A 26769-nucleotide genomic window follows, 5' to 3' on the forward strand; every position below is an offset into this window, starting at 1 on the left:
GACATGGTTCCAGTAATCCATGTCCTTGGTCTGTTTATCTTCAGCACACTGTTTACTGAACTGTTAATATGTTTATTTTATTTACATTTTTGTGATGTGGGAGCATGTGCAAGGTGTCAGCAGCAGCTAAGGTATTTTTTTGCATAGTGATTATTATATTTCTGGTATTTATTTTTGGGGCAGCACAGGAGTATTGGTTTTTAATTAACTAGATAAATCCTGTATAGTAATAACGGTAATTTATGTGCAGGTCAATGATACGCAGTCCACGTTATTGTATTGTACCCATGCTATGAAAGCCAGCCTCTTCTATATATTTTTAACAAAAAAATATATTCTCCTCACAGAAGCTAATTATGTATTTTCTGGCATTCTAGCTCATCTGTGCCCTCACAATCCTATGAGAATTAATTCTCTTGGTATTATTATCTAATTTTCAGTTCCAGTCTACAGAATCTCGTTTCGAGTTTCTGTAGAAAAAAAGGTCAAGATGCTCAATAAATTTCTTAGCAGAAAAAAAGCATAGTGTAGACTTTCTAAAAAGATTTTAGTTCCCAATCCTTCTCTGAATCGTTTAGATGTTCATTAGAATGACTGTATATGCAACTTCTTGAGGAGGGGGACTCGCCATGTTTGGAGGAAGAAAAATGCTGACTATGACCCTAAAAACACCATCCCTACAGTCAAGCAGGTGGAAACATGATGCTTTGGGGCTGTTTATCTGCTAAAGATAGGACTTTGCTGCACTGAGAGGCCAATGGACAAGGCCATGTATTGTAAAATCTTGGATGAGAACCTTCTTCCTTCAGCCAGAACACTAAAGATGTGTAGTGGATGGGTCTTTCAGCATGACAATGACCCAAAACATACTGCCAAGGCAACAAAGGAGTGGCTCAAGAAGAAGCACCTTAAGAGCATGGAGTAGTCTAGACCAGCCTCCAGTCTCTAGACCTTAATCCTACAGAAAATTTATGAAGGGAGCTGAAACTTCAAGTTGCCAAGCGACAGCCAAGCAATCTTAAGGATTTAGAAAAGATCTGTAAAAAAGAGTGGACCAAAATCCCTCCTGAGATGTGTGCAAGCCTAGTAAGCAACTACAAGGAATGGCTTACCTCTGTGCTTGCCAACAAGGGTTTCTCCACCAAGTACTAAGCCATGTTTTGCTTGGGGATCAAATACTTATTTTACTCAATGAACTGTAACTCAATTCATAACATTTTTTATCATGTGCCTTTTTTCTGGATTTTTGGTTAAAATTCTGTCTTTATCATTTAAAATACACTTACACTATCATTTAAAATACACTTACACACTTTTCAAAAATACAGACCCTTTATTTCTTTGTAAGTGGGCAAATTTACAAAATCTGCACGGGATCAAATAATTATTTTCCTCACTGCATAGGCCAGTGATGGCGAACCTTGGCACCCCAGATGTTTTGGAACTACATTTCCCATGATGCTCAACTATACTGCAGAGTACATGAGCATCATGGGAAATGTAGTTCCAAAACATCTGGGGTGCCAAGGTTCGCCATCACTGGCATAGGCCCTTATGTGTCGGGACACTGAATTATGTTTTACTTACTACCAACCCCTGTAGATTAATTGGCTGCCAGTTCTCTAATTAGAAACAGCCATCTTATTTTCACAATAAGGATGGTTTATTTTATTTTTTATATTGGAATCGGTTTACTTTAATTTATTTTCAGTGCCCACAATTTTTACGCAGCACTTTATGTATTGTACAATCATATCAGTCTTTTCCACCCAAACTGCTTACTAAAGAAGTTCAGCATGCACACTTTTCAAAATATTCCCACTTAGCTTGGTAAATTTGGTGAAAATTTACATTGCAAAGAATAGTCCCATTACATGCAAGAAAAAAAACAGTATGTATGCTTGCACATGATTAATGATATAGTATATGCTAGCAGAGCTTCAACTAATTCACTGTGCTAGGGGAAATTCCCTTGCCAAGTCATGTCTCCCTTTCCTGCTTACCGTTCACAAGACACGAAGGTCCAGACTCCATATTTTAAATGGACTGGAGACAGGGGCGGACTGACCATTCGGGCACTGCCCAAGATCCCCATGCCACTAAGGGGCCCCATCAGCCTCAATAAAACCAGGGACAGTATGTAAAAATTTGTGTTTTAAAAAAAAAAAAATCACAAGATTATAGCTGCCCTGCCTCTCCAGTAACTTTGTGTGTATGTGTATTCTGTGTGTGTATACTGTGTGTGTATGTTGTGTGTCTGTGTGTGTATACTGTATGTGTATGTGTGTATACTGTGTGGCCCCATAATCTATTGCCTGGGGGGCCCATAATCTTCTATTGCCTGGGAGCCCCATAATCTCCTATTGCCCAGGGGCCCCATAATCTCCTATTGCCCGGGGGCCCCATGAGTTGTCAGTCCGCCCCTGCCTGGAGAAGAGGGACAAGGATATGCTTCTGTAGAAAATATGGCTGCTGCGAACCTAGTAAAGTAACTTTGCCCAGAGTTAGGCTTTAAGGAATAAGTGCACATTCAAAGGGCACCTATGGCTTTACACCCTTGCACTATAGACCTAAACTAACCCATCCTCCTCCTCCACAGAGGCATACTTACCTCCATCCACAGCTTCTGGTGTTTGTTTTGCACCGCATGTCTGACTCCCCTGGCCACACCTGCGCATTGCTGACCAATAGACTTCTTAGGCTGTCTCCAAAGACAATTATGGGGCTGTAATGTGCAGGCATTGTCAGCATGCAAAAATTCACTGGAGGCTGTGGCCATCACCATGTATCTGTGGAGGAGTAGGGTTGCATGGTTTAGGTCAGGGCAAAGGTTCACAAAGAATAAGTGCACTTATTCTTTAAGAAGTACATAACTGTACATACTATAAGTGGTCCATACAATGAACTTGGTGTTGAGTTATTTACTTTAAGGTCATCACAGAGGACAAGGGGGCACTCTTTATGTCTGGATGAAAAGAGATTTACTCTCCAAATACGGAAAGGTTTCTTTACAGTAAGAGCTGTAAAAACATGGAATAGACTCTCTCAAGGGCTGTTTCTTTCCAGCTCAGTACATTGCTTTAAAAAAGGCCTGGATTATTTTCTAAATGCCCATAATATAACTATTATTATTACTATATTTAAAGGTAAAGTTGATCCAGGGAATATCGGATTGCCTCTTAGGGAATCAGGAAATAATGCTTCCCCTGATAGAGCAAATTGGATCATGTGGATATTTTACATAAATTGTGTATATGGAGGTTTTCGATTTGTGTGCGTTTGTGTTTTTTTTTGTTTTGTTTTTTCTTCTATGTAGGTTAAATTGGATGGACTTGTGTCTTTTTAAAGCAGACTAACTATGTAACTATATGCAAGCCCCAGCAGTCAGTAATTTCTCTCTCCTCTTTGAACTACTGTATTTTTCCTGGCAGCAGAAAATACTGACATAATGATAATTATAACACAGCAGGTATACCTGTTACACAGTACAGTGAAAAGCCGTCATACATTAACATCTAATAATTAATTTCATCTTCATAAGTGGGTCACCAGCTGCCTAGATACAGCATATATTAATCAGTAATACTAACAATAACCAATTAAAATAGTCTTGGCAAAAATATATATAAAATTACATAGAAATGCAATAGTTGCCACCATTGTAAAACCATTTCCAGGGATACTTCTGAGTTGAACGGACACTATGGGCTTAATTTACGGAAGACGTATACCGTAAGCTGTTCACTTAGCAAAATTAATGAGGTAAATCTGCGCTAGCTTCAATCATCCCATCATGTGCGAGGAACTTTTTAAAATTTTTGTTTTGTGTAATTGCGTTATATTCGCAAAGCTAATTTTTATCACATTCCCAAAGTTAAAGTTCACTCCAAAGTGATCATGTTTTACTCTTTTAGTGAATCAATCCTTGTTATCCAAGTTACCCAAAATGCTGTCTTGGAGGTCAATGGTACACTACTGTTCCATTGTATAAAATACATGTTTATATTTTAAATACTTATCTTTAAATATCTAAAATCAGTGCTGTGTTAAAACATTAGGAAACCAAATAAAATACATATGCTGTATGTAAACTGTTTAACCTGGCACAGGAGGTTTTTTTTAGGTTGCCCTCTGAGCAGGACACCAGTGTTAATTTTGGCAGCAAATTTTGACTTAGTTTTAGTCTTAGGACTAAAATGCCATTTTAGCTTTAGTCCCATTTTAGTCCTCTGCAATGTTTTAGTTTTAGTCATATTTAGTCGACTAAATCTCCAGTAGATTTTAGTCTACTTAAATCGAATGGGTTTAGTTACATTGTAATGCATTACTATATTTAAGCATTTCTCTACAATTTCCAAACTCATTATATACTCCTGGAGTGAAAAATCCAATAGGTTATTATTCATGATATTAAGGTTTGAACATGCACTACAGACACAGATTAATAATAACAATAAAAACTCTGCATGATGATGCCACTATGCAGTGCACATTTTACATGAACTTGTCGTCTTTAAGAAAATATATAATGTTTTGAGGGGGGGGGGGTGTTTATGTAATCTTCAGGCCTACATTTATTTTTTTAAGCATGGGTGCAAAAACAGCTCTGGCAGCAAAAGGGTTAATCCTGCACAGATCTGTGCTGCTCTCCCGTAGTGGACAAGCTGTGAAGCCTATTGACAAGGAGCAGGTCTCCTTCAGGGGGCCTCAGTATGAAGTGTTTTGTTGTGGCAGTGTGTGAGAGGGTTAACTACGCAGTCCAGCCCCCACCATCCTAATAGAACATCCCCCTTCAGGCTGCAGATAACAGCCATTAATAGTCTAACCTTCCTCTGACAGTTTCCTATCTACAAACACCGGGCTCCATCCAGAGGAAGCAGGCGGAGCTCTGTGGATCTAGAGCTTTGTTAAAGCGGGACTGTACTGGGGAAAAAAATATTAAAAGCCAGCAGCTTTAAATACTACAGCTGCTGACTTTTAATAAATGGACACTCACCTGTCCCGGGGTCCAGAGATGCCGGCAGCCGAGGCCGATCGATCGCTCGGCTCTCGGCTGCTGCCTCCACCATTCTAGGTGAGGGAATCAGGAAGTGAAGCGAATCGGCTTCACTTCCCAGTTCCCTACTGCGCATGTGCGAGTCGCGCAGCGCAGTAGGAATTGTCTGCGCTGTCTCTGGGACCCGTGTGTGTCCCAGCAGACAGCGCGGCAGGACAGGAAGAGGCATAGACTCCCACGGGAGTCTATGCCCAGAAGTGGGTGTAAATACCTGTCTTTGACAGGTATCTCCACCCCCCTCCCCCCTGAAAGTTGCCAATTGTGACACCGGAGGGGGGGAGGGTTCCGATCAGCGGAAGTTCCACTTTAGGGTGCAACCCCGCTTTAAAGTCCTCAGATGGCATTCAAGGCTAAATATCTTGTCACGTTCTCGGACTTCAAAGCCTCTTGAAAATGGATTATAGGCAAGTAGAGAAGGTAGATACTCTTACCAGATAGGTTGGACACATCCACCGTATAGTAGTGTGTCTTACGAGCTCATGGGGGGGCTCCAGCCACTCACCCCAATGCACCGACCAGATGTTATCTTCCTCTTAGGGTTCCTTACGGTATCCAGATGGGGAAGATGAATAGGGTTTCCGTACCTTGAATTACTGTAGAATTTGGTGCCAGAAGTCTCGTGAGGATTCACCATAAAAGGGACAAAATATAAAAAAACACCTTGCATGGTGAAATACAACCAATGATGGTTTATTGAAAAAATTCTGATAGACAGAACTTAAAAAATATTAAATCACGTGATACATAAAAATAAAAACAATTGCAATGTGGGGAGCAAACAAGTGCCTTATATTTTTTAAGTTCTGTCTATCAGAATTTTTTCAATAAACCATCATTGGTTGTATTTCACCATGCGAGGCGTTTTTTATGTTTTGTCCCTTTTATGGTGAATCCTCACGAGACTTCTGGCACCAAATTTTACAGTAATTCATGGTACGGAAACCCTATTCATCTTCCCCATTTGGATACCGTAAGGATCCCTAAGAGGAAAATAAAATCTGGTCGGTGCATTGGGGTGAGTGGCTGGAGCCCCCCCATAAGCTCGTAAGAGACACTACTATACGGTGGATGTGTCCAACCTATCTGGTAAGAGTATCTACCTTCTCTACTTGCCTATAATCCATTTTCAAGAGGCTTTGAAGTCTGAGAACGTGACAAGATATTTAGCCTTGAATGCCATCTGAGGACTTTAACAAAGCTCTAGATGCACCAGAGTGATTCATTTTGGGACTGTTCTTAAATATTTTATGGACTTTTCCATTCACTTGTTTGTTAGTCAGATATGCACGTTCTTTTTCACCTATTGAAATAGGTGCCTTTAAGCACTGCACTAATTTATATATGTTAATGTGAACTTGGTTTGTTTGTGCGCTAGCAGCTGGGCTGTGCTCCTCACAGAAATTTTGTAGTTTCACTACTTCTCGTCACTTTTTTCACTTTTGAAATAGCGCAGTGTTTTCTCCTTTTTGTTCTGGAGCTCTGTGGAACCCGGAAGTTCTGAAGATAAACGTCCTGCCTCACATTTTCATTTAGTGTTCATTTGTTGATGAAAACTCACTTGATTTTTATCATAGTTTTTGTTAGTGGATGAAAATGTGGTGTACTTTTCGTTTAGTTGCCATGACAAAAACATTTTCATTGAAGAACTTGCCACTGCTGGACACCAGTGTCCAGGAAGCCTATACTCTATGGGTTTGATTTACAAAAGGCAAATAGGCTGTTCACTTTGCAAGGGAAGTTGCACTTTGCAAAGGAAATTTGTGAACGAGGTAAAACTCTGCTGACTTCCAGCATCTAAACAGGTGCATAGAAAAATGCTGTATTTTTTTCTAATTTTCTTTGCATCTGTATGGGTATTCTTTGTAAATGTGAAGTTCACCATATTCACTAAGCTCTGGAGCCAATTCTTTTTGCAAAGTGAACAGCCTATTTCAAAATTTCCTAGCACAATTACCAGCTAGCCTGCAAAAATAAAAGAAAAAAACAAAACAAAAACATTAAAAAAAAAATTAACCCTGTCTAACAGTTCATGTTAAAACTGAGGGTTTAGTTTCAAACATCTGCAGCTTGTTGGCTAAACAGCCTAGTTGCCTTTTAAAAACCAACCCATATGCTTCCAAGACATACCCTGGCCAAGTCTCTTATATGATAATGCCATGTACACACGGTCGGACTTTCCGATGGAAAATGTGCGATTGGATCGTGTTGTCAGAAAATCTGATCGTGTGTGGACTCCATCAGACTTTTTCAGTCGGAATTTCGGACACACAAAGTTTGAGATCTGGATGTAAAATTTTGTGACAACAAAATCCGATAGTTTAAATTCCGATCGTGTGTCGGCAATTCCGACGGACAAAGTGCCATGCATGCTCAGAATAAATTACGAGACGAAAGCTATTGGCTACTGGCCTGTTTATAGTCCCGTTGTACGTGTTCTACGTCACCACATTCAGAATGATCGGATTTCCTGACAACTTTGTGCGACCGTGTGTATGCTAGACAAGTTTGGACCAAAATCCGTTGTAAAAAATCAGACGGATTTTGTCGTCGGAATGTCCGACCATGTATACAGGGCATACCAGTTGCCAACTGCCTTTGGTAAGCTTTCTTTAGTTTTACCATAAACATCTCAGTTTCTGTATAGGGATTATAAAGTCATATTGATGATTTTTCTTTCCTCTTCTTGGTATGGAGGTGTGTGGCTGTGCAGCGCAGTTGCAGCTGGTGCTCAAAATTTTTTGGGGGGGGGCGCAAACAAAACAAAAACATCAATTGCAGCCACTGTGCCATCAAATGCAGCCACTGTGCCCATCAAATGCAGTCACTGTGCCATCAAACGCTGCCACTGTGCCATCAAATGCAGTCACTGTGCCATCAAACGCAGCCACTGTGCCAAACGCTGCCACTGTGCCCATCAAATGCTGCCACTGTGCCCATCATATGCTGTCAGTGTGCCCATCATATGCTGCTAGTATGCCCAACTGCCCATCAAATGCTGCCAGTGTGCCCAACTGCCCATCATATGCTACCAGTTTGCCCATCAAATGCTGCCAGTGTGCCCAACTGCCCATCATATGCTGCCAGTGTGCTCAAACGCTGCCAGTGTGCCCATCAAATGCTGCCAGTGTGTCCATTAAATGTTGCAGTGTGCCCAACTGCCCATCATATGCTGCCAGTGTGTACATCAAACGCTGCCAGTATGCCCATTAAATGCTGCCAGTGTGCCCCTGCCCACCCGCCGTCTGCCCGGCACTTACCCTGTGTCTGTAGGGTAGCGGGTGATGGCGACAAGCGGGGTCCTTTATGCGTCTCCTCTCCTGCCTCATCTCCCATCCTCTCCTCCTGATAGACGTCCAATAGCGGCGCCTGACGTTTCAGACAATCAGGTGACAGGTTACAGACCTTAGCACCTAATTGGCGGAGAGGCGGTTGAGTGTTAGCAAAGCGAATAGTCATTCGCTTTCCTAACGCAGCAGAGTGGACTGTGAGCGCCAAGCATGGCACTCGCAGTTCACCTTTTTTGAAGCTTTAATTTACTTGGGCCGTGCGTTCCACGGAGCTTCAGACGTCACTTCCAGTTTCACTCTGGCACAATTCAGTTAATAGACATGTGCACACTGAAATATTTTATTTCGGAATTTTCTTTTCGTTCGAAAAATAAATTTATTTAATTACTCCTGAAATTCGTTTTTATTTATTTTGTTAAAAATTGCATTCGTCCGAAAATCCAAATTAAGGTTGAATCTGTCATTGAAGGCTTATGGTGTCTGTCGAATGTGCAAAGAAGATTCGACGGAGCAGCTAAACTGTATGACGCTGTATAGTTTAGCTGCTCTGTCTAATCTTCTTAGAACTTTCATAAGCCAAAGATTCAACGTTTGTATGTTTTTTGATGCTTTGTCGAATCTTTGTAGTTCATGTTGAATGTATATAGTTCAAACAGAAAATGGACTGTCTAAGACAGTTATTTGCTTCCACTTCTGGGCATAGACTCCCACGGGAGTCTATGCTGTTTCCTGTCTCAGCGTGCCGTCTGCTGGGACACACACGGGTCCCAGAGACAGGGAGGACCATTCCTATTGCGCGACTCACGCATGCACAGTAGGGAATCGGGAAGTGAAGCCGCAACGCTTCACTTCCTGATTCCCCCACCGAGAATGGTGGTGGCAGCAGCCGAGAGCCAAGCGATCAATCGGTTTCGGCTGCCGACATCGCTGGACCCCGGGACAGGTGAGTGTCCATTTATTAAAAGTCAGCAGCTTTAGTATTTATAGCTGCTGGCTTTTAATATTTTTTTTGTAGGTGGAATCCTTCTTTAAGTTGAACTGTAGCTTGCTTCACTATTGTTCTGCTGCTGTGCTTATGCTTAATTGCTAAATAATTTAGGTTCTCTGACAAACGGACCAACTAAGATTGACTGTCTTCTGAAACGATTCAGTGTGTGTGTCTCTCTCTGCTAGCAATTGTAAGTGAAAGTAAGTTGGCTGTACGTGTGTACTTAGTTCTAGCTATTTTACTGCTCCTCGTCTTTGGTTACAATCAGCCAATAACATTCATTAGGCATGTGCAATTCGTTTCGTAACGAATCGAAATTCGGCCGAATTTTGCATCTTTCGGACATTCAGATGCATAAAAAAATAACGAATTACAACCAATACGAAAGAAATATAACGAATGAATTCGAATGCATTCGACATCGAATTCGAAAACAATTCTAGTCAAATCGAATTTGAAAACAAATTTGAATAAAAATCGAAAAAATCTAAATCGATTTCTAAAAAAGAATACAGTAAAATAGAATATAAAATAATAACACAATAGAATGAATATATATATATATATATATATATATATATATATATATATATATATATATATATATATATATATATATATATATATACATACCATCTTCCGAAATTCTAATTTCCTATAGAATGAATTAGAATAGAAAAGATTTGAATACAAAAGAATAGACTAGAAAAACAATTGAACAGAATAGTATAAAATATTATTTTTCTATTTATTTTTACTCTATCACTGAGTCCAAGCCTTATTCTTCAAGGGGAAACCCTAACCCCAACCCTAAACCTAACCCGAACTCCAAGTTGGGGATTGTCCACTTGCCACATCACTTGCCACAACACCTGCCACAAGTGCCATGACACCTGCCACGAGTGCCACGTGACCGGCCACGAGTGCCACATGACCGGCCACGAGTGCCACGTTACCGGCCACTGGTGCCACGTGACCAGCCACGGGTGCCACGTGACCTGCCACGGGTGCCACTTGACTGGCCACGGGTGCCACGTGACTGGCCACGAGTGCCACTTGACCGGCCACTGGTGCCATGTGACTGGCCACGAGTGCAACGTGACCTGCCACGAGTGCCATTTCACCGGCCACGGGTGCCTCATGACCTGCCACAAGTGCCACATGACCAAGTTGTGGACTGTCCACTTGCCACATCACCTGCCAAATGTTATGGGGTTCCTAGCATCAAGTGACCCCGAGATATGTATCTTGGGGGCCACTTACAGCTAGAGTGTGGCCCCTGAGATATGTGGCCCCAAATTCGGAAAAATGTCATTCTCTGATATGGACAATATGCCAAGCACTTTTTCTGTAGCAGAGAATGACATTTTGTGACCCGAATTTGGGGCCACATATCTCAGGGTCACTTAGTGCTAGAAACCCCAAATTTGGTGATTTGGTGAAATCATTATATACTAAATTCGAATTTTGGAAGATGGTGGTTTTATAATATATATATTTCTTTCCGACATTCGAATTTCGTATAGAATGAATTTGAATTTGAATAGAAAAGATTAGAATGGAAAAAGAAAATAGACTAGAAAAACTGTCTAGAATTGCTCTAGAATTGATTACATTTTAATCTCCCAGAATGTGATGACGTCCCTGGTGGAAGCCTCAATTGGCCTATTTACATTATCAGACCACGCCCCGACGAGCTGTGTGATAGAGTTAGGGGAGGCGGAACCAAGGGAATGGCAATGGAAGTTAAATGAAACATTATTGAAAGATAATGAATATAAGGAAAAATTACAACAAGAACTGGATGAAATAGGAGAAACAACACCTTTTTGTATATGGGAAACACACAAATGTGTCATGAGAGGAATATTTATCTCCTTGGGAGCACATAGAAAACGCAGATTGAATGAAACAATCGAGAATTTGCTTAAAGAGATTGGAGAACTAGAAATAGTACATAAAAAATCACAAGCTTGCGTGAAAAATTAAATCTCCAACTAATAGAAAAAGTGAAAGCAAAGTTAACTCAAGGGAAGCGGAGATTTTATGAATTTGGGAATAAACCAGGGAGATTGCTGGCAAATGCCCTAAGAGAAAGTACAACTAGGAACTCAATTACACAAATTAAGACACAGAGAGATGAAATGGTTAATACATCGCAGAAAATTGCTCAGGTATTTAAAGAATATTATGAGAGGCTATATCAGCTGGAAAAGAAACCTACTTTGGCAGAGGAGTTAAAAAAGGGAGAAATAGCTAGAGAATACATTGAAAGGACAGAAATGCCAAAAATAACAGAGGAAATGGCCAGAGAAATGGACGTACCAATCACTCTAGAGGAATTTGTAAAAGCATTAAAAATATTGAAATTAGGCAAGTCACCAGGTCCAGATGGATTCACTCTGTCATATTACAGAATGTTTGCGGAGAAATTGGCTCCGAGATTTATGGAAGCCTATAACTCAATACGGGGAGGGAAGCAAATTCCAACAGAAACGTTACTCGCGCATATAACAGTAATACCAAAAGAAGGAAAGGATCCCTCTCAGTGTCCCAGCTACCGACCTATTTCGTTGTTTAATGTGGACCTTAAACTGTTCACAAAGATATTAGCTATGAGATTGATAAATGTGATACCGGAATTAATACACCCAGATCAAGTGGGGTTTGTCCCAGGGAGAGAAGGAAGAGAAAATACACAACGAGTGGTGAACACAATCTTCCTGGTACAAAAACTGCATAAGTCAACGGTGATAGTATCTGCGGATGCAGAAAAAGCATTTGATCGGGTAGATTGGATATTTTTAAAAGCGGTATTACAGCATATAGGCCTGGGGGAGGGGATGCTGAGATGGATCCTTAACTTATATTCAAAACCAAGTGCTAGGGTGAAAGTGAATAATAGATTATCAGAGCCATTTTCCATCTTAAATGGAACACGCCAGGGATGTCCGCTCTCACCCCTGATATTCATTTTGACAATAGAAACTTTTTTAAGGAAAATACGTGCCAATGTGAACATCAAGGGGGTAAAAATAAAAAATGAAGTTCAGAAGTTGGCAGCTTATGCAGATGATTTGATCTTTTTTGTAACGTCCCCAATTACATCTCTCCCATCTTTACTAATGGGGTTACGCGAATATGGGAAAATGTCTAACTTCAGAATAAATTATGGAAAATCAGAAGCTATGGGGGTAGAAATAGATTTGTCTCAGTTACAAGCGATATCCACACAATTTGATTTTAGATGGACGAATTCATATATAAGTTATTTAGGAACCAAAATGCCAAAAAATCTAAATGAATTGTTTGAACTTAACTATATTCCATTGGTAAGACAGATTAAAAGTGATCTTCAAAAATGGGATAAAGAGATCTTTACGTGGTTTGGGAGAACCAATATTATTAAGATGAATGTGATGCCAAGACTTCTATACATAATATAAACCATACCGATTAAGATCCCTCTAAGCTTTTTTAAGGATGTTAGATCAAGATTTATGAAGTTCATCTGGGCTGGGAAACCAGCAAGAGTACGTCGAGATAGCTTAGTACTCCCCAAAGGAAAAGGAGGGATAGGACTCCCAGACCCAATAAAATATCAGGAAGCTTCACATTTAGTTAGAGTAGTGGAATGGTGCAGGCTTAACAACGAAAAACTGTGGATACAGACAGAACAAGCAGCGATAGATATCCCATTGGAAGGATTAGTGTGGATTCCAGATACAGAAATCTCAACAGGAGCGAGAAAACATCCAACAATAGGGGAGACATTACGGATAACGAAAAGAGTATTTAGAAAAACATCTATTTCAAGAATTCCCAGTCCGCTTCTTCCCATTTTGGGTACCCCGGCATTTTTACCGGGAATAACGGATCCAAAATTCAAAACAATAAGAGACGGAGGTAGGAGCAGAATTTGTCATTTCTCGGTAGGTAATTGGTTAATGACAAAAAAAGATATTGAAAAAGAAATTACACTAGAGCAGGGCTGGTGAAAGGATTTTTGACACCCTAGGCGAAAACCTAATTTTGCTGTACCCCCTTGCCTCCACCCCCTTTGTCCTGCCCATGTATACCCCACCTTTTTAATTAAGCGCCCATCAAATGCAGCCTCACCAGTGGCCCATCAATGTAGCCTACTAGTGCCCATCAATGAATGTTTGCTTGCTTCCATTCATTCGGGAGTCGGGACACATACACCGTCCTCTGTCGCCACCGTGCCTCTGACACTATGTGCAAACAGAGCGGCAGCTGCCTGCTGATGCTGAGCTTTAGTTGCTTGTTCTAGAGAGAAGAGATTAGGAACACCAGTGACTGGGCGCCCCTAGGCAGCAGGGCACCCTAGGCGGCTGCCTAGTTTGCCTAGTGGTAGCACCGGCCCTGCACTAGAGTTAGATCTCTTCAGAATGAGGCAATTAGAAGCCTCTATTAGATCTAAATCAAAAATATATGTAGAAATAAGGGCATTGACTAAGTTTGAAGATCTCTTCGAAAGGAGACGAATTGAGACATTTGATGTCTTATTTTTATAGTATGTTAATAGAACAGGAGACTCCACAAGAATTGCCCTTTCTGCAGGCTTGGGAAAGAGACTTAGGGACTACGTTTTCCCCAGAACAAAAGGATAAGATGTTGCTGTTTAATCAAAAGGCCTCGATGGCAAGCAGATATCAAGAAGGGGGATATAAGATCCTCAATAGGTGGTATAGAACACCAAAAGTGTTACATCAAATTTATCCCCAGATATCAGAGACATGTTGGAGATGTTTGGGAGTGGAGGGAACATTATTACATATTTTTTGGGAATGTCCAAAAATAAAAGTGTTCTGGGAGATGGTAGTTGATACTATTGTTATGAGAACAGGAATTGACCTGGGAGATAAACCGGCAACTTTTTTGTTGCTGGATATTCCAATGGCAATAGAAAGATTTAAAAATTCTTTGCTGAGACACCTATTGATAGCAGCAAGGGCATGTATTCCGGCGCTGTGGAAAAAGAGCAGCCCTCCAGCTAGAGCACAGTGGTTTCAGAGTATTGCAGAAATCCAACAAATGGAAAATTTGACAATGACAATGAGAGATCAAGATGAGAAATATCAGAAGATTTGGGCTCCATATCTAAAATATAGAGAAAGTATGATGTAGAACATTTGAAATATGGTAGAGCTGGCGAATCATGGGGGGGGGGGATAAGAGGCGAGGGGGTGGACTATTATGAAAACTTTTTTGTTTTTTTGTTTTTTTGTTTTTTTCCTGGGAGGGAAGGGTGAGGGATGGGGGAGGATGATGTGAAATTGAGATATAGATTGAAATGTTATAAGATATAACTGTTAAAGAAACTGTAGGTATATAACAAAATGTAATGTGCAATAAATAGAAAGAAAAGATGGAAAAATAAAGAATTTATAAAAAAAAGAAAAGATTTTAATAGAATATAAAAGAATAGACTTATTCTAAATCTTTTCTATTCAAATTCGAATTCATTCTATATGAAATTCGAATTTGAATGCCACGAGTGCCACGTTACCGGCCACAAGTGCCACATGACCTGCCATAGGTGCCACTTGACCTGCCAGGGGTGCCACGTGACCTGCCACGAGTTTCACAAATTTGAATAGAAAAGATTTCGAATAAGTCTATTCTTTTATATTCTATTAAAATCTTTTCTATTCAAATTCTAATTCATTCTATACGAAATTCGAATGTCTAAAAAAAAAAAAAAATGATATAGACATTCGAATTTCGTATAGAAAGAATTCGAATTTGAATAGAAAAGATTTCGAATAAGTCTATTCTTTTATATTCCATTAAAATCTTTTCTATTCAAATTCGAATTCATTCTATATGAAATTCGAATGTCGAAAAAAAATGATATTATATATATATATATATATATATATTTTTTTTTTTTTTTTAGACATTCGAATTTCGTATAGAATGAATTTGAATTTGAATAGCAAAGATTTTAATAGAATATAAAAGAATAGACTAGAAAAACAATAGAAAAGAACAGAATAAAATATAATATATTCTCTTCTATTGTTTTCTAGTCAACTTTCTATTTTATTATAATCTTTTCTATCCAAATTTAAAATTAATTAATTAAAATGTTTTAATTCATTCTATTTGAAATTCGAATTTCAGAAGATGGTTGTATATTCTTTCTATTTTATTCTATTAAATTATATTTTTTTTGTAAACTTTTCTATTTGAATTAGAAATTTTGGAAGATGGTTAGTTACTTACTTATATATATCTGTCACATCAACTTCTCATACTTGCAGTGTACCAGTACAAAAAAAAACACACACATCTTATTTAATTTATATTTATCACATCAATGAAGTTGTCAGCATGCCTGATTGAAGAAGTCACGGATATCGATCTTAAGGCAAGTACATATGCTGTATGTCATTGTACACTTGCCACGTCACCTGCCACAAGTTGTGTATTGTCCACTTGCCACATCACCTGCCACAAGTTGTGTATTGTCCACTTGCCACATCAACTGCCACAAGTTGTGTATTGTCCACTTGCCACAACACCTCCCACAAGTGCCACGTGATCAGCCATGAGTGCTAAGTGACCGGCCATGAGTGACACTTGTCTGGTCATGAGTGCCACCTGACCTGCCATGGGTGCCACGTGACCTGCCAGGGGTGCCACGTGACCTGCCATGGGTGCCACTTGATCGGCCACGGGAGCCACGTGACCGGCCACGCCTGCCACGTGACCTGCCACGAGTGCAACGTTACCTGCCACGGGTGCCACGTGACCGGCCACGGGTGCCACGTGACCTGCCACGGGTGCCAAGTGACCTGCCAGGGGTACCACTTGACCTGCCACGGGTGCCACTTGACCGGCCACAGGTGCCACGTGACCTGCCAGGGGTGCAACAGGAACTGCCAGGGGTGCCACGTGACTTGTCACGAGTTTCACGTGAACAGCCACGAGTGCCACGTGTACCACGTGACCTGCCACAAGTGCCACATGACCTGCCACATGACCAAGTTGTGGATTGGCCACTTGCCACGTCACCTGCCACAAGTTGGGGTTCCTAGCACCAAGTGACCCATAGATATAGGCAATATGTCAAGTACTTTTCTGCAGTAGAGAATGACATTTTGCGACCCGACTTTGGGGCCACATATCTCAGGGTCACTTATAGCTAGAAACCCCAAATTTGGTATGCAAACACAATAGTACTAGCACTACAACATATCCATGGTTTCTAGCACCAAGTGACCCCGAGATACATGGCCCTAAATTCGGGTCATAAAATATTTTCAAATCATGTTGAAATCATTTCGAATGCGGTTGAAATAATTTAGAATCATGTTGAAATAATTTCGAATGCGGTTGAAATAATTTCGAATCATGTTGAAATCATTTTGAATCCGGTAGAAATAATTTCGAATCATGTTGAAATTTCGAATCCGGTAGAAATATTTTCGAATTTGGTTGAAATATTTTCGAATGTGGCCGATTTTTCAAATTCGGTAGAAAACTAAACGAAATCCGAAAACGAATTTAAGGAAGTTAACGAATATAACTAAACGAAATTAATGAATTAACGAATTAAAACGAAACGAAACTAAATGAATTTTTTCCTTTTGCACATGTCTAACATTCATCATCATCATTATTTTTATTTTACTTTCCCCACCCAATTCCAGCAGTGATCTTTTTTCTCTATGTCGACTCTTTTCTCTCTATGTCGAATCTTTTCTATCTATGTAGAATAATCCTGGACTAATAGAGTTAGGGTTAGGCACATTCGACCACAGGTTCGATAGACATAGATTGTTATTGTCAGCGTCATGTTGAATCTACTATCTATATCGAACTGTTATCACAACAAAAACTAAAATAAAGCATTTGTTTATGTCGGATCTTTTGTTTTTCGGAATCTGCACTTTCGTTATTGTTCGTTAAAATGATAACGAAAATACCAGGAATTTGGACGAAAATGCATTCGGACGAAAACGAATGCACATGTCTACAAGTTCATTAAATGAGCTTGGAGGTGTGAGTTTGATAAAAGACATTTTAAGTTGCTGTTCTTAATGTAGCCAGGTGCTGAGTTACAGCAATATCGAGGTGGAGGCATTGCCCTTTATTCTTCTCTCCCTCTACTAAGATAATGTCAGGCCTTCCTTTTTCTGAGCTCTGTGCTCAGCTGTCGGTTAATTGCCATCACTCTTCATTCCATAGTGACTCACCTGTTCTTCATTTCCTGCTCATCAGCTAGCCCTGCTAGCTTTTTAAACTGAATAGATCAGATCTTCTGTGCTTTCGCCTTTGTCAACATATCCAGACTCTCTCTGCTGTTTTTTCCTGTGAAAGACTTTTGCTTGGCTGACTTACCTTCTGGTTCCTGATAATGTTTGCTGCACTCGACTTTGCTGATCCCTGGACTCTTGTTTCTCTGGCTTGCTCCGACTACCCGACCTGGTTACCGAACTTTGGCTATGTTTTGACTATGTTTGCTCTGTTTATACCATTTTATTAAATAGTGTGATTTTTACTGCACTTCTGTCTCAGTCTGATTCAGGGTTCCTGACAGTAGGCGAAGGCCATGAATTCGGAAGATGCAGGCAATCCACTTGTTGGTAATATTTTTTCCAGATTGGATGAGCAGGATCCCCGCATGGATTAGTTTGCCATAGCGTTACAGACGCTCCTGAGTCAGGCCGCGTACACACGGGCGGACTGTTCGCTCAACTTTGTCCGCTGAACAGTGTTTCAGCGGACAGTCCGCTCGTGTGTGGGGCTTCAGCGGACAGTTTCAGCGGACAGTTTGACGAACAAAGTTTTTCGGAAATTCCGAAAAACTGTCCGCTGAAACTTGGTTTGAGCGGACAGTCCGCCCGTGTGTAGGCCACTTTCGAAATGAGCAAACTGTTCCCGCTCGGAGGAAAGTCTGCTCATTTCGAGCGCGTCTCCAGGTAGGCGGGGCCCGCGACGGAGACGTCGCGGGCTCCGCCGCCTGGAATGTACTTAAAGGGGAACCCCAACGCCGAAAAAAATCGGCGTGGGGGTCCCCCCAAAGTCCACAACAGACCCTTGTCCGAGCACGCTACCCGGCCGGCCAGGAAAGGGGGGCGAGCGAGCGCGCCCCCCCTCCCGAGCCGTACCAGGCCGCGTGCCCTCAACATGGGGGGTGCCTTGGGGAAGGGGGGGCCGCGCGGCCCCCCCACCCCAAAGCACCTTGTCCCCATGTTGATGAGGACAAGGGCCTCTTCCCGACAACCCTGGCCGTTGGTTGTCGGGGTCTGCGGGCGGGGGGCTTATCGGAATCCGGGAGCCCCCTTTAATAGGGGGGCCCCCGGATACCGGCCCCCCACCCTATGTGAATGAGTATGGGGTACAATGTACCCCTACCCATTCACCTGTAAAATAAAAGTACCCAAAAAAAAACACAACACACGAGATAAAATATTTTATTGCACAGCTCCGGGGGTCTTCCGTCTTCGGGGGTCTTCTCGCCGGACTCCTCCGCTATCTTCTTGTAGCTCTTTTGCTAGCGGAGGAGTCCGGCTTTCTTTCTCCCCGCCGCCGGCCTCTTCTCCTGACTTCGGGGGTCTTGTCCCCCTCTTCGGTTCTTCTGCCGGGCCACCGCGCCTTCTTATAGCTTTTTTACAGGCGGTGGCCCGGTCTTCTGTCGCCGCTGTCGCCTTCCGGTCGCCTTCCGTTCTTCTTTTTGTTCTTCTTCGTCTTCTTCTCCAGGAGATGTTGACACGTCGAAATGAGCGGACTGTTGCCTCGTGTGTGGGCGAGTCCGTTCATTTCAAAAGTTGCGCGGACTTAGTACGACGAACAAAGTTTGCCGTATTTGTCCGCTCAAAAAGTGCCGTGTGTGGGCGTGTTCGTTCATTCAAAAGTTTGAGCGGACTGTTTGACGAACTTCGTTTCGGCAGACAGTCCCCGCGTGTGTACGCGGCCTCACACTGTTCACCTGGATCCTTCCACTGAGGCTGTTCCGGTACAACCTGTGTTGCAGGCCATCCCTGCTGATTCCTTGTGCAGGTACCCGCCTCGGATTACCTCTATAACAGTTATGTCATTTTCTGCTCTGCTTCCCCAGCAAATTGGGGGCGATCCAGTGCAAGCCAGCGGGTTTCTCAACAAGGTTGGGATATATTTTGAGATGCTGCCCCAGGCTTTTCCCACAGATAGAAGCAAAGTAGGCTTTGTGATTTCTTTGCTTTCTGAGAGAGCCTTTGCCTGGGAAAACTGTCTATGGGAAATGCAAAACCCTGTCATCCTGATTTACCCTGAGTGTATGGCGTCCTTTAAAAGAGTAATTGACATTTCCACACGCTCCACTTTTTCTGCCAAGAGCCTCGTGTCCATCAAACAGAGTACGGGACTGTTGCCGATTATGCCATTGAATTCCATACTCTGGCAGCAGAGGTTCCTGGGAACAATGAAGCCCTCGTTCCTGCTTTTTCTCATGGTCTCTTGGATACCATCAAAGATGAGATAGCAGTCCAAGACATACCCACAGAGCTGGAGAGGTTGATCAGGTTTGCTGTTCTCATTGACTCCAGACTCCGAGAGATACCTTCCTTTAAGGAGCATTTGCTGAAGTCTCCAGTACATTTTGCTCCAAGATTTGCAGTCCCATCCATGTCTCCCTCACCTCCCATACTTCCTGGTACCGAGTCTGCCAGTGAGGTAGAACCCATGCAATTGGGCTTCACACGTCTCTCTGCAGATGAAAGGGCCTTTAGGGGGAGGGAGAGATTGTGCCTTTATTGTGGCCAGGCAGGTCACTTCCTGAACTTTTGTCCTACCTCTCCGGGAGAACGCTTGCACCTGAGATCCTGTAAGGAACAGACCTTAGGTGGCATTATTTTGTCTCCAGTTATCCAGAAGGATAAGCCCCGAGTTTTGGTGACCCTTTCTTAGTCTAAGTCATCCTTCAAGATACAGGCTCTAATCGACTCTGGGGCTGCAGGCCTGTTCATTGATGGTGCCTCTGTGTCTAAGCACATGAGCTTCGTGCAACTCCACATTGAGGATTTTGAATGGAGACCTCTACAGCCTGCCAATTTGACTCATGAGACTGCTCCATTGACCATGGCCGTAGGGGCTCTTCACCATGAGATAATCCAATTCCAAGTAACTTCCTCACCTCATTTCCCAGGTGGTTATTGGCTATCCTTGGTTACAGAGGCACAACCCCTCTTTTGATTGGTTTCATGCTGAGGTTCTTTTCTGGTCGCCACAATGCAGGAAGACATGTTTTCAGAAAGTGGCTAAGGTCTTGTGCCCCTCTTCACTCTCCCACCTGCCAGAGGATTAACGCAAATTTAGCGATGTCTTTGACAAAGGTCAAGTTGCTAGTTTTCCTCGACACTGGTCATATGATTATGCAAATTACCTTCAACCTGGTGCCATACCCCCCCATGGATGGGTTTACCCTTTGGTTGTCTTGGAGGACAAAGCCATGGAGGAGTATGTTGCTGATGCTTCGTTCGGAAATCCTCTTCTCCCGCTGGTGCTGGTTTCTTCTTTGTGAAAAAATAAGAGTGGTGAACTGAAACCTTGTATTGATTATAGGGGTCTCAATCGCTTCATGATTAAGAAAGCTTATCTGATTCCATTGATTACAGAGTTATTTGACCACCTCAAGGGAGCAACGGTTTTCCATTATGAATACATTGTAATGCCGTTTGGTCTTTGCAACGCTCTGGCACTTTTCCAGGAATTTATCAATGATGTCCTCCGAGATTTGTTGCAGGTATGTGTGGTGGTTTATCTTGACAATATCCTCATATTTTCCAGTTCCCTAGAGAGCCAACACACAGATGTCTGTCGTGTGCTTTAGAGGCTGAGAGATAAAAACATTGTATTGTAAATTGGAGAATTGCGAGTTTCATCGTGAACAGGTTCAATTCCTGGGTTATGTCATTTCCACTGCTGGTTTTTCGATGGACTCGATGTGGGTTTATGTCCATTGCAATATTTTCTTGGCTTTGCCAATTATTATCAGAAGTTTATTTGTAACTTCTCTTCTATGGTCAAACCCCTTACTGATATGACCAGAATGGAATTATGAGATTGGGGACAGAGAGTTGTTAGCGATCATTTTAGCCCTGAAAAAATGGAGGCATCTCCTCGAAGGTACCACTGTGCCGGTTCTTATTCTGACTGACCATAAGAATCTCGCATTCTTGTCTGAGGCTAAATGCCTCTCTCCCAGAAGGGCGCGATGGGCTCTTTTCTTGTCAAGCTTCAATTACATAGTTTCATTCTTACTCGGTACTAAGAATGTAAGGGCTGATGCATTGTTGCAACAATTTTCCTCTACTTCCAAGATGGAGTCGGTTCCTGTGACGCCTCCCGATCGTATTTTGGCTAAGGTTCATACAAGTCTCACTTCACCTTTGGGTGACAGAATTCTTGCCGCTCAGGTCCATTCTCCTCCTGAGAAAACTTGTGACCGTTGCTTTGTCCCTGAGAGTCTCTGCACTGCCGTGCTCCAGACCTACCATTCTCCCAAGGCTGCTGGCCATCCAGGGAAGCATCAAGTCATTTGGGCTATTTCCAAACAATTCTGGTGGCCTAGTCTACGCGCTGATGTAGCCGCCTTCATAGCTGCTTGTTTCGTGTATGCTCAGTGTAAGACACAACGACACCTTCCAGTAGGCCTCCTACAACCCATACCCAATGTAGAGAGGCCTTGGACCCACCTGTCTATGGATTTCATTGTGGAGTTATCCAACTCTCAGGGCAACACAGTTATTCTTATGGTGGTTGACCGGTTCTTGAAAATGTCTCATTGTATTCCTCTTAAGAACTTGCCCACGTCCAAAGAACTGGCTTGCATTTTTGCTCGGAAGATCTTTCGCTTACATGGGCTACCGAAGGTTATCATCTCGGACAGGGGTAGCTAGTTTGTGCTCAGGTTTTGGCAAGACTTTGGTGCATAGTTGGAAATTCAGCTTTCTCCTCTGCGTATCACCCGCAATCCAATGGGTCAGCAGAACGAGCCAACCGGCCCTTGGAGCAGTTTTTACATTGCTACATTTCTGACCAACATAACAGCTGGTCAGATCTCTTACCTTGGGCGGAGTTTGCTCACAATAGTGCCATCAATACCGCTTCCAGATTGTCTCCATTCATGGTGATTGTCTCCATTATGGTTTCCAACCATCCATGTTGCCTGACTCATTTGTTTCTCAGAGCATTCCTGCATTGGAGGAGCGGGGAACAGGGGGGTCTTATGCTATGTTAGTGCCATTGGGGCTCTGTTTAGATGGAGGAATACTGACATAGAAGAACTATGGTGATTTTATTTTCCATATAAATATATATATGGGATAGTAGATGGATAGATAAATTCACTGTATGGACTGTGTCAACATACAGTTTCTACGTGAAGTTCTTCAGACATGCTCCTAGTGTGAATGAATATATGTACACATAGGTCTGTATGTGTTTTATTTATTGAAGTTTTTACATTTCAAATTTTTTTTTATCTGATCCTTTTAGATGGAAGGTTTTTCACTAGCCAACTCTTGCATCACGAAATGTATGAACTATCGTCTATCGTAAGGATTTGGGTTTCAATTATGTCTGACTGCTCTACTCACAATGGGTTATTATGATATCTGAAGAGGAAGACTTCAGCTGTTTCATCTCAGTATCAATTAGTGTGAGTCTACCACTAGTGGATGTGTGTGTATATTTATCTCATTATTATCTGTTTTAAGATCAAGCTATGAGTAAGCACCTGTAACCACGGTGTGAAACGTGTGAACGATCTTTCTTTTTTATTCTTTGCTGTATGGACTGATACTATTAAATATATTTCATTGGAGTGCGGCCGTCTGGATCCCTTTTTTCCTAGGATCATCTCTGTGGTCTTCGCTCCATTTGGGTACAGGCCCAGGTACAGGTACTGACCGCAGATACCTACCTGCTTCTTCCTACTAAGTTGGGCACAGGGTCTGGCTTTCACCTCACAACCTCCGACTCTGTGTTCCTTCATTAAAACTGGCACCACGGTTTATTGGGCCTTTCCGTATTCTCCATAGGATCAACCCAGGGGCTTACGCTTTAGAAATTCCTTCTAATACGCATATTTCAAATATATTTCATGTCTCCTTATTAAAACCTTTGGTATGCTACTGCTTCACCACCTCGATAACACATCCTCACCCTGTTCTAGACATGTGCATTTCGTTTCGTTCCGAATCGAAATTCGGACGAATTTTCATTATTCGGACATTCGGATGCATCCGAATGACCGAATTACAATGCTAACGAATTCAAACGAAATGCAGCTAGAAACCCCAAATTTGGTATGCAAACACAGTAGAACTAGCACTACAACCTCTCCAAAAAAAAAATGAAATAGATAGTATCTATATTCTATTCTGCACTACAACATCTCCAAATTTGGGGTTTCTAGGTCCAAGTGACCCCGAGTTACGGGGCCCCAAAGTCGGGTCGCAAAATGTCAAGCATTTTTCTGCAGCAGAGAATGACATTTTGTAAACCCGACTTTGTGGCCACGGATCTCGGGGTCACTTATAGCTAGAAACACCAAATTTGGTATACAAACACAATATACCTAGCACTACATTACTAAATTTGGGGTTTCTATCACTAAGTGACCCCGAGATACATGGCCCTAAATTCGGGTCCCAAAATATTTTCTATACCGCTTGAAATAGTTTCCAATGCAGTTGAAATAATTTTGAATCATGTTGAAATCATTTTGAATCCGATAGAAATATTTTCGAATTTGGTTGAAATATTTTCGAATTGATTTCAACATGATTCGAAATTATTTCAACTGCATTGGAAACTATTTCAACCGGATTCGAAAATATTTTGCGACCCGACTTTAGGGCCATGTATCTTGGGGTCACTTGGTGCTAGAAACAAATTTGGAGATGTTGTAGTGCTAGGTCTACTGTGTTTACATACCTAATTTGGGGTTTCTAGCTATAAGTGACACAGAGTTACGGGGCCCCAAAGTCGGGTCACAAAATGTCATTCTCTGCTGCAGAAAAGTACTTGGCATATTTCCCATATCTGAGGTCACTTGGTGGCAGGTGATGTGGCAAGTGGACAATCCACAACTTGGCTATGTGGCACTCGTGGCCGGTCACATGGCACTCGTGTCAGGTCACGTGGCACTCGTGGCAGGTCACATGGCACTCGTGGCCGGCCATATGGCAGGTCACGTGGCACTCGCGGCCGGCCACGTGGCACTCGTGGCAGGTCACATGGCACTCGTGGCCGGCCATGTGGCACATGTGGCAGATTTCTAGGTATAAGTGACCCCGAGATACGTGGCCCCAAAGTCGAGTCACAAAATGTCATTCTCTGCTGCAGAAAAATGCTTGACATTTTGCGACCCGACTTTGGGGCCCCGTAACTCGGGGTCACTTATACCTAGAAACACCAAATTTGGTATACAAACACAATACAACCAGCACTACAACATCTCCAAATTTGGGGTTTGATGTGTCATTGTCCACTTGCCACAAGTTGTGTATTGTATTTGTCCACTTGCCACGTCACCTACCACAAGTTGTGTATTGTCCACTTGCCATGTCACCTGCCACAAGTTGTGTATTGTCCATGCTAATAGTCTGCAGGAGATCTGCTGAACTAAAGGAAATGGCTGTTCTAATGCAAAAAAATAAAAATGAAATAGATGCTAATAGTCTGCAGGAGATCTTGTTAAAACAAATGGTAATCTGAAAAAAAAATTTTAAATGAAATATATAGTATCTATATTCTATTCTGTTCTACTGTTCTAATCTATTCTCTATTTCTATTCTAATCTTTCTTATTCAAATTCGAATTCATTCTATACGAAATTCGAATGTCGGAAAGAAAGAAATATATATATATATATATATATATATATATATATATAACCATCTTCTGAAATTAGAATTTAGTATATAATGATTTCGATTTTAATAGAAAAGATTTTAATAGAATATAAAAGAATAGACTAGAAAAACAGTAGAACAGAACAGAATAAAGTATAATATATTCTATTCTGTTCTGTTCTATTGTTTTTCTAGTCTATTTTCTATTTTATTATAATCTTTTCTATCCAAATTTAAAATTCAAATTTCAGAAGATGGTTGTATATTCTTTCTATTTTAGTCTATTAAATTATATTTTTTTTCTATTCTGTTCTAATCTTTTCTATTTGAATTAGAAATTTTGGAAGATGGTTAGTTACTTATATATATCTGTCACATCAACTTTTCATACTTGTCATTGTCCACTTGCCACAAGTTGTGTATTGTATTTGTCCACTTGCCACGTCACCTACCACAAGTTGTGTATTGTCCACTTGCCACGACACCTGCCACAAGTGCCACGTGACCTGCCACGAGTGCCACATGGCCGGCCATGAGTGCCACGTGACCTGCCACGAGTGCCACTTGACCTGCCATGAGTGCCATGTGGCCGGCCACGAGTGCCACATGACCAAGTTGTGGATTGTCCACTTGCCACGTCACCTGCCACCAAGTGACCCCAGATATGGGCAATATGCCAAGTACTTTTCTGCAGCAGCGAATTAATTTTGCGACCTGACTTTGGGGCCACGTGTCTTGGGGTCACTTATAGCTAGAAACCCCAAATTAGGTATGCAAACACAGTAGACCTAGCACTACAACATCTCCAAATTTGGGGTTTCTAGCACGAAGTGACCCAAAGATACATGGCCCTAAAGTCGGGTTGCAAAATATTTTCGAATCCGGTTGAAATAGTTTCCAATGCAGTTGAAATAATTTCAAATCATGTTAGATGTATGCTATGCATGAATCTATACATTCTAGATACATTCTAGGTTCCACAGTGGGCCACCTTCCTACCATCTTGGGGCTCCCCCGTGGTGGTGGAAAACCATGGCCTGGTTGCAAGTGCGACCTTTGCAACCTTGGTAGTTCCGCCACTGGCTTCAGTAGTTTTTTTTATTTTTATTATTTTTTTAAATTTATTTTTACCATTTTAATTCATGTAATATTTTTTTTACAATTTGACTTTTTTATTATTTTGGGGGCTTTGATGAAATATCAGAGGTCTAAACACACCTCTGATGTTTCACCATTGAGACAGAGAAAGGAGATATGGATACAGCCCTCCATCTCCATCTCTGTAGCCTCAGCTGCACAGAATGAATGGACAGAAACAGCTCTGTACAGAACTTCCTGTTCATTGACAAATCAAAGCATAATCCTGTATCCATTCAAAAAAGGAAGGCTCGAAAGTGAAAGTGCTCTCAAGGCTCATGGGCTCACCTTAACAGAATCCCAGGACTGCACCACATGTGAGGTTTTGCTGCAAACATTAGAGTAAGAGCAATAATTTTAGCATAAGAGCTCCTAGGTAACTTTAAACTGATGAGCTGCAAAGGTTTTTAAAGTGTCACCTATGGAGATTTT

The 26769-nt window shown here is 41.7% G+C and overlaps 1 protein-coding gene across 1 annotated transcript in view; it reads right to left on the reverse strand.

Moving 5' to 3' along the window:
• The window catches only part of NTSR2 (neurotensin receptor 2), a 70948-nt gene that overhangs the window by 17407 nt on the left and 26772 nt on the right, over positions 1 to 26769 (reverse strand). The gene's annotated exons all lie outside the window — the stretch shown is intronic.

The sequence above is a fragment of the Lithobates pipiens genome, unplaced genomic scaffold (assembly GCF_037356315.1).
Source record: "Lithobates pipiens isolate NorthernLeopardFrog02 unplaced genomic scaffold, aLitPip1_a1.2 Scaffold_18, whole genome shotgun sequence".
NCBI lineage: Eukaryota > Metazoa > Chordata > Amphibia > Anura > Ranidae > Lithobates > Lithobates pipiens.